This window comes from Lissotriton helveticus, chromosome 12 (genome assembly GCF_964261635.1).
Source record: "Lissotriton helveticus chromosome 12, aLisHel1.1, whole genome shotgun sequence".
NCBI classification, from domain to species: domain Eukaryota; kingdom Metazoa; phylum Chordata; class Amphibia; order Caudata; family Salamandridae; genus Lissotriton; species Lissotriton helveticus.
The window spans coordinates 335,778,939-335,798,852 of record NC_136073.1 but is presented as its reverse complement, the minus strand read 5'-3'; the positions used below and the strand labels follow the sequence as shown (position 1 = coordinate 335,798,852).

Here is a 19,914-nt window from a genome sequence, read left to right as displayed (position 1 = left end):
CCTGCTTTCCTACAGATATTTAGGGAAATCAGGGAAATTTACACCACCTTCCGATTTTGGACGTGAAAGTTTTAATAATGACATTCTAGATTTTTTGTTGCTCCATAAAAAAGATAAAGGAATGGAATTAATCTTATGAAAGTACTTAGTTGGTATAGGTAGCGGGATGTAAGATATGGTGTATGTATGATAGGGGCTAGCATAACTTTGACAGTATCTAGGCTGCTCCACCAGGACAAATAAAGAGGGTACCATTTCATTGTAAGTGTAATTAATTTTATCCAAACATTTATCAAAATTAAGGGAAATTGATGCATTAATAGATGGGGTGAACCATAAGCCAAGGTATTTGATGTTGGAGGCTCTGTTTAAATTTGAGATTGAAAACTCCTTTTTAAAAGTATATCTGATCAGAGGTAATATTTCACATTTCTCATTGTTTAATTTATAACCAGACACAGTCTTATATGAGTCAACCTCTTTAAAAAATGCAGGGAACGTAGATTGAGGATGAGAAAGGAATAGCAGAACATCGTCTGCATAAGCCGCTAACTTGATCTGATGGGTGTTAAATGTGAATCCAGTTATGGATTGATTTTGTCGTATTTTAGATAAAAATGGTTCTAGTACCAAATTAGAAATAAAAGGGACAAAGGACAACCTTGGCGCACTCCTCTATGTAAAGGTAAATAGGGGGAAGTAAGGCTGTTAGAGAAAATAGCCACTTTGGGTTCAGTGTAGATTTAAGAGATTACAGAAGTGACCTTTGGACCTAAACCAAACTATTTAAATTTGTGGAAAATGAAAGGCCAATAAACACTATCAAAAGCCTTCTCATCATCTAAGGTAATCACTGCAAGGGTTCCGAATAATGTGATGTTTTTGATAAAATGTCAAATAATAAACGTGTGTTGTCAATAATATAATGTTCTTTGACGAAGGCTGACTGTTTCTTGCCAAGTAGTTGAGGACGATAGGATTCAAGTCGGAGGGCTAAAGCTTCGAAGAATATTTTATAGTCAACATTGACTAGGGGAATGGGTCTATAGTTTTGCAGTATCGTAAATCGTTTCGTTCTTTTGGAATGAGACAGATTAGAGCTTTTAAAAAGGAGCCAGACGATCTGTGTGAGTTAAGAAAAGAGGTTATAAGACTGTGTAGATGGGGAAGTAGTATTTGGGCAAAGAGCCAGTAAAATTCCAATCGGAGTACCTTCAAGGCATTGAGCAGTTCTGTCTGTGTTATATCGAATTCTAGAGAGTCTAGATTTTTCAGGGAGTCTACAGATTTTTGGAGTAAGAAAAGTAATGGGATATATCTGTGTCTGAGGGTGTTTTCTCTAGCATGTATAGTGATCCCTAGAATTGTACAAACTCTAAAATGTTGGACTCTTTATGTTTTGATATTTGATTTGTGTCAATGATTGATTCAATTTGAAGTCTGTTATGCTTAATCTTTAAATAGTTAGTTAATAATTTACCAGACTTGTTTTGACCTCCTTAAAATTTCGCACTGGACTTCAATAAGTATAAGGAAGTGTTCTCTGTAGAATCCTTATTAAATTGAATCTTATCGTTCACAAGCTTTGACAAACATTCCTTCGACTTAGAAGTATAAAAGGAATGCTCCAATCTCTTTATCTTAGCTAGAAGTTCAGCATTAAGCATTCGGACTTTTTTCACTTGCTAGAAACATATCTGATAATTAAATCACGTGCATCAGATTGAAAAGCATCCCAAATTGTGTGGAAGGGGATATTATCGGTTTGATTGAAATGAAAATATTCATGAAAAAAGGATATAAAAGAAGAATAAAATTAGGATCTAAATGAATTTTTGAAACGCCATTTTTTGGGAAGTGGAGGTTGAGGTAAAATATCCAGCTGAATCCAAACAGGGGTATGGTCAGATATGAGAATAGGGCCTATATCAGCAGTGCGTAGAGATTGAGTGACATTGTGTGAGATGAAAATGTGGCCAATTTTAGATTGAGTTTGATGGGGTGGGGAGAAATAAGCATATTCTTATGAAGAGGGATTGAAAATTCTCTATGCATCCATTCGGCTTTGTTGCTTTATAGTTTGTAAGACACTTTTGTGTGCCTTATTAGGAGTAAAAAATACTTTGGACTTTCAGCCTAGAAAGGGACCAACTACCTGATTGCAGTCGACTGCAAATATAACATTCTCTGCAGGGTATTTTGCGAGTAGTTGGGAAATTAGGGACCAAAAAGGAGCATCACCATTAGTAGGAGCATACACATTGAATAAAGAGGTAGGAGTCTTTCCTATTGTACTGTATTGTATTGTAATTGCAGTTGTATAGTGCTTACTACCCCTGACGAGGCGTCAAAGCACTTTTTTCGGCGAGTAGCATGCTACTTCGGGACCCATAGAGGATTAGTGTTGAATTAGTATAGTGAAACATGCAAGTAAATTTTAAGTGGTGGATAGGTTAGTCACTTATTTGGATTCAGAAGGATAGCAGAAGGATGGAAGAGGAAAAAAAGGTTTGTATTTATATAGCACTTGTTACCCCTGATGGGGTGTTGAAGCACGCTACTCCGGAACCCCATAAAGGATTAGTGGTGATTTAGTATGGTGAAATATGAAAGTCATTTGAGTGGTGGAAATTAGTCAGTTATTTGCAGTGAGAAGGATAGTGGAGGGATAGAAAGGGAAGAAAGGTTTGCATTCTTATAGCACCTGTTACCCCTGATGGGTGTTGAAGCACTTTTCTGGTGAGTAACACGCTACTCCGGAACCAATAAAGGATTAGTTTTGAAAATTAGTTTAGGGAAATATGAAGTAATTTGAGTGGTGGATATGTTATTCAGTTATTTGGATAGAGAAGGGTAGGTGGCGGGATAGAAGAGGGAAAGAGGTACGTATTTATTTAGTGCTTGCTACGCCTGATAGGGTTTTGAAGCACTTTTTTGGTGAGTAGCACACTACTCTGGAACCCATAAGGATTAGTATTGAATTAGTATGGTGAAACATGAAATTAATTTGAGTGGTGGACATGTTAGTCAGTTATTTGGATTGAGAAGGGTTGGGTGGGGGTAGAAAAGGAAAAAAAAGGTTTGCATTTATATAGCGCTTTTGACCCTGATGGGGTGTTGAAATGCTTTTTTGGCGAGTAGCACGCTACTCTGGAACCCATAAAGGATTAGTGGTGAGTTAGTATAGTGGAATATGGAATTTGAGAAGTGAACATATTACTCTGTTATTTTGATTGAAAAGGATAGTGGAGGGATAGAAGAGTGAAGGATTTATTTTTAGGTCATAGCAGTAGGAGGAGGCTTTTGGATGAGTAAAAAGGGTTTCTGGAGGGGAAAAGTCAGAGGGAAGAGTTTAGAGAGGTTTGTTTTGGGGGATCAGTATAGTAAAAGAGGTGTCAGATGATGCAAGGAGGGGTAGAGTAGGAGAGAGTCTAGAAAGGGTTATATTTGGGATCATAGTAGTGGTATGGGGTTTGGGATAAAAGAGATCGGATGTAGAGGATATATTGATAGATGTATATTAGAAAGTAGTTTGAGATGAAAGTTGGGCTAGAATATATATTGAAAGCAGTATAGGCTGAGAAATAGGGAAGTGCATTGAAAATGCCAAATTAGAAGACAGGGATAAATATATAGATCCATAGGTACATTGAAAGTATATAGATGCATAAAGGAGGTAAGTATATGTAGATAAGAAATAGGGTAGTGCATTGGATATGCTTTTTCAGGAGAAAAGAAACAGACACACAGATCCAAGTACATGGAGGTGCATAGAGGCACAATGGAAGCAAGTACATGTAGCCCAAAGATAATTATTCTACATGTTTATACAAAGCAATACACAAAGATAGGTACATATGTAAAGTGAAAATAAATTGTGAGTGGGTATTACTGAATGGGAACATGGACAGCATTTCTGGCCCTCGTCCCGACCAGTCTCAAGCAGGCTCAAAGAGGCAACTGCCCTTGTCCTCGCTGACCTTAACAGGCTCAAACAGGCAACTGCCCTTGTCCTCTCCGCCCTTAACAGGCTCAAACAGGCAACTGCCCTTGTCCTCTCCGCCCTTAGCCTAGACGCCCGGGCTGAGACGCCGTAAGCCTGGCCTTTTATAGCCCTAGTAATCAGGTGACCCCCTACAGCCAATGGGAACCCTAGCCCTAACTCTATCCAATCACAACACTACCCCTAAAATCTGGAACCAGTAGGAGAGCAGGATCTTACAGCCAATCTTCGCCCTAGTCCAAATAACCAATTAGTTGAAAAAAAACCTGATCTCTACATCCAATAGAAGCCCTAGACCTACCAGTAGTCCCAATGCAAATCCAAGCAACCAATGGCACAGGAAGCCCTAGTCCCTACTTCCAATAGAAAGCCTAACCCTACTGTTAGTCCCACACATAGTCCAGCAACCAATCACACCAGTAGCACTAATCACTTCTTCCAATTAAAGGCCTAACCTTAGCCCTAGTCCCACCCTAGTCCCAACAACCAGTAACACAGGAAGCCATAGTCCCTACTTCCAATAGCAATCCTAACCCTAGCTCTAGTCCCACCCCTACATTGATTGAATCACGGACTCAGAATCCAATCAGAACCCTCAAATACCCAACCAATGAGGACACTAACCCTAATCCAATAGAAACACCAGATACAACCACCAATCAGTGTACACATGTACCCAACAATAGCAGATTATATAAGGTCCCAGCTACCTCAGACAAGGTTTGCTGGCCAGGGAGTTAGAAGCTGCTGCTCTATTCAGAAATCTCCTAGGAGACAGACAGGCTCAATCCACACTTTGGACTTCTGCAAGTAAGGGACTAACAAACTTGTCCTTTAACAATACTGTTTGAATAAAACTTTACTCCCTCTCCTGGCCAAAAAATGAAGTGCACAGTCCCTATTAAATACAGTTTAAACAGCACACAGCAGATTACTGCTGTCCTCAGAGCACCCTCTGATGTAGAATATCCCGTTTGCTGGTGGGGGGGGTATGGGGGGCTGGTTTCCCTGACTTGTTAACACAAAATAGTGACTGGGGGTGCACTGCTTAACATACAGGTCTTAGCACAGAGCAAAGGAGAAATTTGGAGGGAAAAACTGGTAGTCACAGGGAATGAGAGTTTGGACAGCAAATCCCACAATTCAACAGGTTAACTGGAAGCAGCCACGGGCAGGAAACAACAGACGTTTAAACACAAAACAGGTGATAAATTATGCAATCATGGGCATGTTAAAACCACCTCTGTTCTTATACAAGGCAATCACAAACATTGAGCAACTATTTCCTTCCACGCTGGATGTATCTCCATTAAATCAAAAAAAATGGTCCATGCCACCTTTTATTTATAGTCATGCAAGGCGCATCATGCACTGTGATACACAAAACATTTAGAAAAGGGATCCCTTTCATGGGGAGGTCTATTCTAAAATGGTTTGAAAATCAAGCGAAGATGCCATAACCATTGTACGCAATGAACAAATACATTGAAAGTAGGAGCTCCGAAGCAAGCGGTTAACATACATGGTTCCCTAACCAACAATAATAAACCCAAACTTGGAAAATCAATGCAACACCACAGTTTAGCCCTATAGGTAAAGAAATATTTCACTTAAAAATAAATTCAGGCTACAAAAAAACAAAAAACTAAAAAGGTGAACGAAACCTCTTCAACTGAGGCAAGTTTTATTTGAGAAAGAGGGAATAACAATGTTAAGATCTGCAGGTTCGCCCTATATGGAATTAGGGTGCGTTAACAAGTTCTATTTACTGGGAGAATCCATAACAAAATCTGTATTGAAGAGAACTTATATCTTGCATGTAACCGCACAGTCTGGCCTAACACAAGAGTGGTCAAAACTATATAAAATCAACAAGTTTGGTTAAAAAAATCCCAACAATCCTTCAGTGTGGCATAAATATCATTTATCTTTCTTCTGAACATTAGTGGTCTTAAACGGTTGGTTTCTGGCATCCATGGAACTCTGCGCCATCAATACTGAGACTTAACGTAATGCTACTTTGCCCGGAGAAATGGAGTGAGAGATTTATTAAGTAATTAATTGAGCATATGCTCTTTGTATTTGCACGTGGATTGTGTAATCCAACAAATGCACATTTAAAAAAAACAGCACCTGAATGATTCTGAATATTAAAGTGGTCAAATTGGACCTCTGGGTCTATAAGTCCAAGAAAGGAAGCTTAGTAAACGTGTGCTCTGATGGCCAAATGACAAACCTGTAAATCTTGTGAACAGGAATACTTTTGGCATGGAATAAAAGTACAGCAAAAGTAAATTGGTGAACAGCCACCTTTCGACATCGTCAAATTCCTTAGACTAAAGCTTAGCTTTTAATCACTTATGACATACGTTTATAACACCATTTCTTTTGCCATCATCAGGTGAAAAGAAGACTTCACCTACCCAATTCCTTTTTAGTGACTCAGACATTGTAAGGTGGGATCCTTGCAATAGGGCTATTTTGACTTCTAATTTAGATAAATATGATGAGACTTTTGATAGAGGAATTTATGCTTCTGACATTCCATGAAACAGTTTTTAAAGATATAAAATATTCATGTAAAGAATGCAATTAAATAAACCAACAATAATGTAATGAACATCGAATGTAAACCAGAAAGTACAGACATAATAACATTAAGAAACAATTAGCTAAATAGAGGGTAAGAGAGAGAACATAAGATAGAAAGATTGTATTAAGGGACAGAGTAAAAAAGACCTGGAAAAAGGAAACAAATTAGCATGAAAAAAGAAAAAGATTCATGTTAGAGTTAAGAGAGTAAAGTATAACATACCTACAACAATTCTGAAACACAGAAGGGTGGGGGGGGGGGGATGACGCCACATGGAAAAGATGACACGTCCAGAATCCATGGGGGAAGGCGGGAGGGACCGCAGCACAAACAACATGAAAATGGGAAGGTCAAACAACAGGGAGATGGTACCTGTAAGGAGAAAAAAGACTGTTATCACCTATTACCTGTTGTTAACAAAAACATTGTCGATGTTCTTATGGAAGGAATCATCGAAAAATATTAAACATGGCTGTAAGAAATATAAGGGGATTAAGCAAACTATTTAATGTGCACTAAAGATGTCCATATTGTCTATTCTGCAGGAGTTTAGAAAGCTTCTCAGTCTGACCGGGTCTTCATAGGTAGTTGTCTTATTATTGTCGGTTACTTTGAATAGACAGGGATGGAGGAGACCAAAACGTGTTCGAATGGATCGAAGATCCGGTCTCATAGCTAGGAATACTCTGCGCCTGTCAGCCTTTTCCTTTGCATAATCCTGTGAGAAGAATAAAGAAAATGCCTGACCAGGACACCCACTTTAAAGATCTGATTGCTGACAAAACTTTAAGAAGGTCAGCATATTCTACAAAGTACAATATGACTCCTTTTGGTTTTCTCGTGTTAGAAGCGAACCTAATCTGTGGGCATGTTGGATATTAAGAGAGTACTCTCTGGCAAATTTAGGATTTTTGGAAGAAATACAGTGATGTTTCAATTAAACTAATACACAGATCTGCCACAGAGATATATATTCTTAGGGTACTCGATCTTGCTTTATAGCTCCTCCTCATATGAGCAGACTGAAAAAAACATATATAATATGATTTTCTCATTCCATTCATGATTAGTCTGTGACCAGGCCACCTGCTCCTCCCACCAGCCTACGAAAATATTTGCAAAGGTGGGGGCGGAGCAGGGTTGCGCCCCCAGCTTTGCGAATCTTTTCGTAGGCTGGTGGGAGGAGCAGGTGGCCTGGTCACAGACTAATCATGAATGGAATGAGAAAATCAAAGGGTGGTATCTCTGTGGCAGATCTGTGTATTAGTTTAATTGAAACATCACTGTATATTCTTGGAAAGAAAAGAGCTACTAAAAACTAAGAATAGAGAGTCAGGGAGTGGCACTTTCAGGTTGATCACAACATTCTCAGAAAATGCAGGAGACATAAAAGGAATCCTGAGAAAGAATTGGAACATCCTTATGACGGATAACATCATTAGACAAGATCTGCCATCCAACCCGTTGGTCACATTCAGGAAGGCCAGGGCACTTAATGATCACCTTGTACATAGTCACCATGAGAGTCATAGTATTCAACCGCAGTTGAAACAATTAAATGGTTTCTACCCGTGCGGCCGCTGTAAAGCGTGCAAGTACAGTAAACGCACTTTATCTTACAAGATTCCTGGCCTAAGGACACCTAGAAAAATACAATTTTTTTTGACATGCACGACACCGTATGCAATATACTGTTTAACCTGTCCTTGTGGGAAGAGATATATCGGGAGCACTACCCATCCAGTCAAGATACGCATATTGGAACACATGCGGGCTATAAACAATGCAGACGTAACCTATCCGGTTGCAAGACATTTTGACACTGCACATGGACGCAACAGGGATCTGTTGTCACACCTGTGCTTAGACAGTGTCCCCGTAAGTGTTAGGGGAGGTGATCGACTGCAGAAACGTAGACGGTTAGAATCACGTTATATCATCGGTTTACAGAGCAAGGTGCCGAATGGTCTTAACATGCATGAAGAACTAGCAGTGCATTTGGGCTAGGATTATGTAGAGTATGATTTCATATTTATGGTTTTTCTTCCATTATTCGTCTGATATTTTAAACAGTGATAATGTATATAGAAGGATATAGTATTATGGTATACTGTATTAGGGGAAGTAACTTGAACTATCATCAGAGTCATGAATTGTGGTACTTATGTCCATGGAATGAGTATAGTATCAGTGTGAGCCCATCCAGGGCATGATTGAGTGAACGTGATAAACAAATGAATTGGTATCTTGCCCATCCAGGGCTGAATTATGACAAATTGTCGGACTATAATGGTCCACATTTAAAATATGAGATACTTTTTGAGATTGCTAATGTTAGCGATTTATATCGCGTATCAAATGGTATTTTGCACACTATAACATGGAGGTATGTTGAAAGAGAAAGGAATAGTCCTCTTTCTATGCGCATGATAGTATCACGTGATATATAAATATACGAATGGCCGTGGCGCCAACTGTGTAACAAATTGATGAAGGCTAAGCGCCGAAACGCGTCTTTGATGTGCTAAGGCTTTTCGAATAAATCTTTTTTGAAAAAACCACCCCCGTGAGTGCTGCTGATCTGTAACAGGCCGAGTCCTGTAGGATGTTTGGAGCAGTGTATATGTGACAGGTACACCCCCGTCAAGCAGGCACCCGCTTGAGAGCGCGGCAGGCTGGTGTTGTTTGGAGCGGAGGCGATATATATATATATATATATATATATATATATATATATATATATATGATTTTAGGAGAGAATAAGTAAAGAAGGATGTTATATCAGAAGAGTAGAGCTAAATATAGCTGAGCAACATTTCTAGGAAGGCATTTGTTGAGGATATTATTTGTGAGCAACCGATTTCTCACAAAGGCTGCTTGTGAGAGTTCTTCTGAGTACATGAACCTTGTGCTTTTAATGTTGAGAAATTAATGTGCAATAAGTACCTTTTCTGTTATCTGCTAGCAGGATTCCTTTCATTTTCTGTGGAGCAATATGAAGCATTGCGCTAAGTATAGCTCGTTGTAGCCTTTGCGTTAACCTAAGACGGCGGGCAGCATTCTGAGGAAACCACGCATAGAATGCAGACACGAAGTCGGAAGCAAGCAATGCGTCAAGATGCATAAAATTCACTTAATTGCTTCCTCCGTTGTTGGCAGTGCTTGCGACACGGTTTTCAGGGGTCCGCAAGCATTGAGGTCGTCGTCAGGCTGCCGATGTCTGCGCTGTCCCTGGGAGGATTATCTAGATTCCCCCATGTATTTTTAATCAGTGCCTCCTTCTGCAAAGGCTGATTATAGGGCGGGCAAGACTAGGCAGGGCTGAGGGTGGCACCAACAGAGGGTGCCGGATTGCACCTTTCCAAGTACCAAACGTTTCTCCTTGCGATGGGATACGGAAAGCAGCAAGGGGTGGATACTGATGTACTTGAAATGAGTTAAAGGGAGGTTAGGGGTAGGAGATCGAAGGGGGATTTGGAAAATCATTCTGAGAAGTATAACGGGAGTATTTCTCTGTTCCCTGATGACAAGTCCATTTCTCAAGAAAAGCCAGTGTAAGGCCCATACAACTAGATTTTAAATAAAATGATTGCAAAGTGGTCTATATGCAGAGAATGGGTAAAATTGTTTTATCAATTGTGCAGGCACAAATAAGGCAAAAGTATTTTGTAAATAAAATGTGAAATGGATGATTTAATAGGTCAATCTACCTTGCGTGACATACTGGAAATTCCTTTAATTGGCAGATATGTTACTGCGTATATTTTATCATATTGATTTTATTTCTTTTTTTTAGTAATGAATGCCTTTTGTTTGTGACATGTTATTGTGAAGATTTTAATTAATCATGCAATACATTTTAATTACTAAAAAATGTGAAATGGAGTGTGATGATTTGTAGTAAATATGCATGGGAAACATGAACAAATGTCACGGGAAAATAATTCACATGTACACAGCTGCTTTCTAGAAGTGACAGTCCTAGCTTAAATGACTGGCGATGCAAGCTTCTTTGTTCTCAAATGGGGCAGAATGGACCTGCCATGATGGTGGGTCCCATCCTCTTGTCAACAGCACTAACATTAGTTAGACAGACTTATCATGCAGGATAAGGACAGTATCTTATCTGGTGTTAACTTGTACTTATGCAATATGTAATTGATAATATGGAATTATGTGGATTGGATTATTAGTTGTGGAATTGTGTGGAGTGGAATTATGTGGTGTAGAGTGTATTTGTGTATTGGAATTATGTGGCATGGTGTGTTGTGTAATTATGTGAATAGTAATTATGTGGTATTGAGTGTATTTGAATTTTGTGGAGTGGGATTGTGTGTTTTTGGAGTGTAATGCTGTGTAACTATTTTGTCTTGTAGAGTGTTATGTAATTGAGTTGAATGACGTGGTGTGCTGTTGAGGACTGCCTTCCATTGTACACAAACGCCTATAAATAATATTTATAAAATTACATAATACATGATATAAATGGCCAAACATTAATACACTAGGGGCCCGATGTAGGTAATCCCAGATTACCGATTCTTAAATACCAAATCATACCGATTCGGTATTTAAGAACAGGTAAATGGGATGTAGGTAATTTTTCTTAAATAATTACCGAATCAGTACGTTTTGGTTATTACCGAATCGGTTGGCCCATAGGAATGAATGTCAAATACCGAATCGGTAATGGGGGAAACATTGAAGGGTGGCAGGGTGTCACTTTGACACCCTGTTGCACCCCTCAAATGTGTATGGGTGCACATGTTGCAGACATACATGCCCTAAGGGTATGTATGTCTGGAACATGGCACTGTTGAAAAAGCAAAAAAAAAGCTTTCTCTAAGGTTTTCATTATTTACCACCAACTTCTAGTTGGTGGTAAATAACGAATCCTAAGATGGGAAAAGCACTCATTTGAGTGCTCCCTACATTTCAGATTCTGTAATTTACCGATTCGGTATTTTTAAGAATCGGTAATTTACCGAATTCTTAAATACCGATTCGGTAATTTACCGAATCTGAAATGAAGCCACCTACATATGAAAAGCCTAATTCCGGTCGGTAATGGCCGAAATTCGGTAATTTCGGCCATTACCGACCGGAATTACGCTTCCTACATCTGGCCCTTAGTAAGGACATGCCCTTCCCACCTTAATAAAACAAGGAACTCTGTTGTGTGTCTTTTTTTGTAGAACTCTGTACAGCATTCTCATTACTTTGATTCATGTAGTGCAGCTGGTAATGAAGTACACTGTAGCAGCTCAGCACTTAAAAAACTATGTTTTTTAACGTAAGACCATACTCCGTACCAATGCACTGCACTTTGACATTTTACATGTACCACTAATGCACTGCAGTTAGAGTTGTTAAAGGTGCCATTGCACTGCACTCTGATATGTCACATGTACAACCAGTGCACTGTAGTCAGATATTATAGGCACCACCGTGCAGAGATATTCTGCTTTTATAAATGTCACAAGCACCAACAACCTGCCATAATGTGAAAAATCACAAATCCTAAAACAATGCCCTGCTATCGCAAATGCCATGAGTCAGGACAAGATGGCCGACTGATTAAACACTGTGCTGGCATCTGCTTTACGTGTTTGGGAATTCTTGGGCAGCATGTAGGCCCCTTGTGTTACATGGTATGCACGGAAGTCCCAGACAGTAGTTACTCAGAATGCATGGAAGCCTTGGGTAGCAAGCAGGTCCCCTGTGTCACGTGTAAAGCTTGCAATGCCTTGGGCAGGAAATAGGTTTACTGTGTTACCTACAATGAATGGAAACCATATGCTGTTTGTAGCTTCTCAATGGCAGAAGGAGTGCATGGGGTGCCCCTTCGCTGTAAGGAATAAAAGGGGGGCCCCAGACTGCATTAATTTCTAGCAATACCATGGAGTGCATCAGATGAGATGAAGTATGAGACCCTGATGGTACACAGGGCATAAAAGCCGTGAAAGTACTTGCTTCTCTTGTGATACAGAGAATGCAAGTAAAGCTCCTAAACAGCTCGCAGGTCCCGTGAGCTGCGACAGCCAAGGAAGGAAAAACTTGCAAACACTAAATGATTTCATCCAGTTCATCCGTAGTAATCAATTTTATTCCAAAGTTCTTCAATGATCTCAAAATGTGCACAGAGGCAGCGTGATTTCACACTTTAACTACTACAAAAATGCCCATCTAGACTTTATTCTGCAACCTGTCAGAATTCACGTTATATCTTTAGTATACACCCAATGCATTTTGGGTAAAAAAAACAAAAAACCTTCGTTAGGCTTCTGTAATATAAGGGAGGTCCATCAATAATCACAAATAGTTACATAAAACATGCCCATAAATAATCAATTGATTAAATTCAACATACTGGCCATACAGTGTATACATAGAAATCACCACCAACATGCTACTGAGTAGAACACAGCTGAATTCATGTTCTGTTTTGAACCAACAATTATTAGAAAAATACAAAATGATATCCAATGTTAAATATGTGTCCTAATACTTTCTAAATCAAATGTACAAATGCTTAACTAACCCTGTAAAAACATCAGATTTCCATCAAACAATTAACTCACACGTTTAGGATTTGTTATCTCTCTCTCCAGGGAACTGCGCACACCTGGTTAACTTCTTTTCTGTAAAATCGATCCCAGAGAGTACAACTGGCAGACCAGGTGTCAGTGTCAGCTGGCATTTCGTGTGGAGTGCCTCAAGGAGTGGCACTCTCACCTCTCCTTTTTAATGTCTATCTGCAACCATTGATTTTGGCATTAAATCAGATGGAATGCCAAATTTATAATTATGCAAATGACACTCAGATTGTCATTCAAATTGAGGACTCACCTTTTGCACATGCGAGATTGCAAAACATCCTGAAATACACGGTTAATTGGATGTCCGCTAATTCCTTAAATATAAATCCAGATAAAACAGAGGTGCTGCCAATTACCATCTCTGGAAGCCCTTGGAATGATTTATTCTGGCCGAAGGAATTAGGGCCTTTTCCAGAACCAGCAGTAGCCGTGAAAAGTCTGGTCATCCACATAGATGGCAAACTGACTACGGAAAAGCAAGTATCTTCAGTAGTCGGAACGTGTGTTGGCCTTTTGAGACAACTCTGGAGAATCTCTCAACTTCTGTCTCCGGCTACCCTGAGACGTGCCATATCAGCCATGAGTTTGTCGCGCTTAGACTATGGCAACTCGCTGTATGCTGGTCTTCCCCAGCACCAGTTGACTAGGCTACAAACAGTCATGAATGATGCAGATAGATTAATCTTCAAAAAACCGAGGTGGACACATGTTACTTCTTTGTTGTGCAAGCTACACTGGCTGCCAATTAAACAAAGAGTAATTTTTAAGGGACTCTGTATCACCCATAAAGCCCTATATGGAAATGCGCCAAGTTATATCAAGGCGCGTCTAGTTCCATATGTTCCTAGTAGGGCTCTCCGTTCAACAGATGCCACTCTTCTAGTCCGCCCCTGCTTCAGATTATCAACTATGGGTGGGCGTGCTTTCTCAAATGCGATCCCAGTGGCATGGAACAACTTGCCAATACATCTGCGCAAAGAACCAAACCTGTTACCTTTCAGGAAGATGCTCAAAACTGTGCTCTTCCGGGAGGCCTGGGGCCCCTTCCAAGGTGCCATGGCCCTGTGAATATTCTGTGTGTACTCTGGACAAGCGCTTAGAGACCCCTGGGTGATAAGGCCCTCTACAAATCTAAATAAATACAAAATAAAAAAAATGTCCTTTTCAGCTAACACCCATGAAATTGTGCTGGAAGTGAACCATGTACAATAAACCTTTTCTGAACCCCACATGTGAAATCCATTCATTCCAACATGCCATAAGTTTAAAGTAGACCAGTGACTATGAGAATCAATCCGAAAAATATGTAAGCAATATGTGAAACACCTCATTAATGCATATCGTGTGCTGTGTGATCCTCTGCAAGCGTACTCTTTATGAGATCTATCAAATTAACCTAAATATAATAAAACATGAATCATAGTCCATTAAAACATTGCCATGAAAATATTTGAATTAACAGAACCATCAGATCCTTGTGAATAATTGTTTGATGTTTTAAAGATGTAGAGTTATCTCCCTCTAATGAACTTATTATATAACTCAGTCTCTCCTAATAGCCTTCGAGGTGGTATCTTGCTTTTTTCTTCTTTTTAATCTTTACTTCAGTTTCAGCGTGCTGGCTTGTACTTTGTCATCGAGGATCTAAAAAATATTAATTAATGAACACAATAAGGAGTGCATTGCTGTAGGAAGCTGGCTCTGTATATACTATACCAAAGTGAGGTATAGTGTGCACAGAGCCCAGTGGATCCCCAGAGGTAGGCAGAGGTAAAAGTAGGAAGCACCTTACTGTATATTTGTGGTAGTGTGGTCGAGCAGTAAGGCTTTACCAGAGGGTAGTGTTAAACATTTGTTCTACACACTCACTCAACAAATGATATCACACACTCAACGACTGAACTTCAGACCAGTTGGGTTTGTATAAAAATATTCTTTTAGTTATTTTTTTTTCTAGAACCAAGCAGCATGGCACAGGTAAGCAATACATTTTTTTACAGTAGTAATACAGTTTGTAAACAGTTTGCATTGCAATTGTATATGCACCTTGATTTGATTACAGTTGAGCTACTAGTAATGCAATGCTTTGGATATACTATACATATACATTGTATTGGCTTTTTAGTAGAATGTCAAGTAGATAACTTTACAGAGTACTTTTCTTACACAGTGCAGTATACCTGGAGTTGGTATTCTGGGGTAGACTCGGGGGTCCCTCAGGGTCGAGGATACACTCTTGTTACACCCTCAGCGGCACGAGGGCAGCCAGGTCAGAGTGCTGAATTCCAATGTTATCCAATGGGGATAGGGGGCCTCCGGTTGGTGGCCACTGACGAGCAGGCCACTGGGTTGTGGGAGCAAAGCTCCTGGACTTAATCTCAGCTCAAATGGGGGTTCAAGACAGCACAAAAGGTGCACACTCAGCGGCACTGGGGCGTCCGGGTGCAGAGTGCTGTTTTGACATCAGGCGCCCTGCAGCTTCCAGTGGGTAGTCTCCGGTTTGCAAACACAATGCAGCCTCGGGACGAAGGTTTTCTGGGTGCGACCACCACTTGGAGAGGTAAGTTGGGATACTGAGGGTTGGTTAGGCACTGTCAGTTGGGCCACCCAAGGCCGTGGGGCGTTGGATGCAGGGGTGCCTGTTAGGGTTGGATCTTCTAACCAGCTCCTGGTTGCGGTTAGGGGGACCTTCCGGTTTGAGGCTGCAAGCGTTGGCTGGAGGCTTGAGGCTTGAGGCAGGTCAGGGGCCACTGGATCACCGGGGAGACCTCCTCATGGTGTTGGACCACTCGAACTCGGCCCGTTGGTGTCAGGTGCAGAGTGGTGCAGACTTGCAGACTTTGCCGGACCTGGAGTCTGTTGGTGAACAAATCCAGTGTTCACAGGAGACAAAGTCTTTTCTTTTGAAGGTAGGGCAGGACCTCTGGGGTCTTGAGGCTGCTGGCTGCAGAACAACGGGGAGTTTTGCTTCTGCAGGTTCAAGGTTGGGACAGCCTGCAGCTGCTTGCGAAAACTGGTAGGGCAGCCTCCACTGAGTACGCAGACCCATGGATCCCAGACAGAGCCACAGATATTTGCATGCGCTGCAAACAGAAGAAATTTTCACTAGTTACCCGTCATCACCACTGCTGCAAGGGCCAAGTCAGTGGGCGTCCTCCTGTTCTTAGCTTCGGGACGGCTGTTCGGTTCTTCTTCTTCTTTTCTCCTTCTGGTTTCTTGTCTGCCTTCTTGGTTCAGAGCTGCCCCCTAAATACTGTATTTAGAGGTCTCGAGGTCAGTAGCCAATGGGCTACTGACCTTAGGGTGACTACACCCTTGGTGTACTCACCCCACGTGGAGGAGTGAGCACAATCCCTAATCCTGATTGAGGAGTGCCTGCCATCTGCAAGATGGTGGGCATTGAAGAGTTCTTCACCTACCCTACCCCACCTGAGGGGTGGGTTTGGCAGAGGTGGGCACACCTTCTGGGCTGGCTAATTGTTCCCACCTGTCTTCCTGCCAAAAAGGAGGTGAGACAGGAAGGGGGCCTGCTCCTGATAGCTGGAGAGGCTGGGGATCGCATTACAAAGGCTGCAAGGCCTTTGAAGCTCCCCTGCCACAGATGGCTCTTCCTGGCCTGGGGGAGGTGTTAACATCTCAAATCAAAAACCGGATTTTTGATTTGAGACTCCAGAGGGAGAGAGCGGGGCTTTAATTTGAGCCACTGCTAACACGTATCCGTGTTTATTTGCGAGACGAGGCGGCACTACACGATGATCGCCCTGTCTTGACTTTATTTAAGGCGTATACATTGTCCGTTGCAAATACTCAACGCAGGACTCGCTGCATTACTGGCGTCCCTCCAATTGATTTGAATAGGCATTCCGGCCTCCATATAATCTTTATCTACTTTTGCCCACCATAATTTCGGTTATCCTTCCAGGTTGGAATTATCACCGGAATTGGGCCTTGCTAATTTTGGATACAGCGATTAAGCCCTGATGAGTTGTAGTACACTGTTTGTCTACAATGAAACACGTGCCAGCTGGCTGTATGTAACCTGTATCAGATGACCAATTAAAAGGGAGAACTTATAATCCGGAATTCTACGACAACGTTGGATGATTTCTACAGAACATTGACTTACACATTGTGTGTTGTTATAATTTGAGTGCGCAGGACTTTTGTGAATTTGTGTTTGTGTGGCTTGTTCCACACGGATTGAGGGGTTTGAAGGGTCTCCCCTCCCTGACAGCACCATCCCTAGACATTGTACCTATGGTTTATTATACGCTAATATAGCTAGAGCGCCACAACTTCCTACCCACTAAAACCCGTTTCTTTCTTAAACATGTTTTATGTAACTGTTTGTGGTTTTTTTTTTTGCTTCCTTGGCTGTCGCGGCTTGAGTCTGGTTTGTGACGATTCACCATTAGTTAAGAAGGTAAACAAACCGCAGTCCCAGAGAGCGGCGCTGGAGGAAAGTTCAGTCACTTAGCACCCACTGCTCACTTGAAACTTTAGCTTGGTCCCTGCGAGCCTGATGAACATAAAACAAGATGAAGGGGATTAGAAGAACAGCACAGCAGCGCACCAGCGAAGCACTTACTGTTGCCATTCACTACAACTTATCAGCCAGCAGGAAAGCTTTCCCTTCCGTAAAATGAGTACCTCAATGTCTGTGACCGGAAGCGGAGAGGCCCCATGCGTGCGCTAATCTATGCCGTATGTCGGTGCCCATTGAAGCTTGTAATCACTCTTCGTGGTATGGCCATATTGCTCTGTTTCACACCGAAATCCACCCATGCAGTGAAGAAACAGAAACCTAACTTTTCCTCCTACCCGGCGGCACATTATTGCAGTGAAGCCGCCCCCACCCCCCATGCTCTGCTCGAGGTGGCGCAGCTGCTGGAATGGTTTCCGTCAGTTGCATTTGTTGCAGAAGATGCCTGTAAAGTGCAGCTGGGTAGGACCATATTATTTAAAAAATGCTGCTACACTGGCAGCAGTGTCGTCTGCAGGAGCGGGGGAACATGAAAGCAGGGCGGGAGAGAGGCCGGGGAGGGGTTGGAACAAATGGCGCGGGAGGTTAAAAAATACAAGCGAGCTTTGGCGAAAGTAAAAAATAGTCAATTGAAACAAAACATATGACCCATTGGGAAAGCTTCCATGTAGCAGGGCCAGTCGCCAGGGAGGGAACAAAACAGCCACTAGGTGGGCCAAATGGACACTATTCTCCACGAAAGCAATGCAATCTGTAAAGGCAGACCAAGCAACCAATGAAAAAGCGGTGGGCGTGTGTGGGTGTCTACTAACTTAACAGAAGGTGTAGAGCATGCTTCGCTCGACCTAAAAAACAATGCAGACAAGCCGCAGGTATTGTAAATCTAGTATTGTCAGTGAAATGGGCTGGTTAGGTTAAGGAGAGTGGAGAACAACGACTAAACTAGAAAAAATAGGCCAGAGACTCTATTCTGAATTATAACATATTTTCCCTGCATTCTTTAAGTGGCTGCTGTTTGATTTAGGGAGGTCGGGGCTAGAGGGCGGTTTTACACAAACAGTTGAAGTCCAGCAGTCTGTTTGTCACCAGGAAAGGTGTTCTGTTGGTCGCATGGAGCTTTGTGGATAATATACCGATACTTGAAAGTTCAATCATTTTATTACTCATTGCTGGTAGAGCTGGCATTACTTTGGGGGTATGTTTCCAAGAGAAACCTGCCATCTTCACTTTTGACTACTGAACTGAGGGGATATTGGTTTCTGTAAGTGCATCAAGTAGTTCCAAACATCAACTTAAAGGGGATTTCATGTTGTGAGGTGATTAGAAAGAAATAGTTCAGTCTTGTAGATTAAAGAAAGTATGGGGACCAAAATATGTCTGGTGTGATTTTCATATAGATTTGAAAGGACAGATCATGCCAAGCTGATGCAGACAGAGTCGAACAGATTATAAACCAAGAAAAGTCTTTTTCTGTGGTCATTTTACGTTTATTAACATGTACTTTTACCCTATACCACCATTTCACTGTCATGCGTTCTCATGTAACAGCCCTTTTGTAAAGTCCTTGCCAAAGTCCCTTCAGTCAAAATCAACTCTATAGCAACTTTACCCTTCCTTTTTACACTGCTCCTTGCAATTTCCCATAATTTACCACCACTTTAGGTGCTCCATTTGACCCACTCTTCCTAGCACTTGGGCCCTCCCTTCTACCCCATCTTCCATGCTCTCATCAATCAACTTCTCCTTCCCACATCCACCTCACCAGTTGATATGTTCTGCCTGCTTATGTCCCCGAGAAGTAGGTTTTCTTTACCCCCCCATCTCACGGTATCATTTAGAACTGCTGATCAACGTAAGAACTATTTACATAACTCTAAACTTCCCCTTCCGGCTAAAACTCTGGCGTGTGTAGTCTGCTCCCAACTGTAGTCTTTCTTTCTAGCTTAGAGACCTAGTAGCCAGTAATTCAGTAGGATTCTGCCTAGTCAGATACACTAAGGCAACATAACTGTGATTGAGGTGCAGGGGGATCTTTAATGATGTATTTTCACTTTACCTTTACTTACCCCATCAGCACAGCACTGTGCTGGTGTGGATGTGTGGTACAACGAAGCTCAGCACCTATTGTTGTTCTCGGTGTCCATTAATCCTGTGCTGCTTCCCAAACCGCAAGAAGCAGCAGCGCAAAGACAGTGGGAATCTTTGCCTGATGGTGGATAGCTGAATATAAGAGAAT

At 41.4% G+C, this 19,914-nt stretch overlaps 1 protein-coding gene across 1 annotated transcript in view; it reads left to right on the top strand.

The window, feature by feature from the left end:
- The window catches only part of PLEKHF1 (pleckstrin homology and FYVE domain containing 1), a 66,095-nt gene that overhangs the window by 41,651 nt on the left and 4,530 nt on the right, over positions 1-19,914 (top strand). The window lies entirely within an intron of this gene.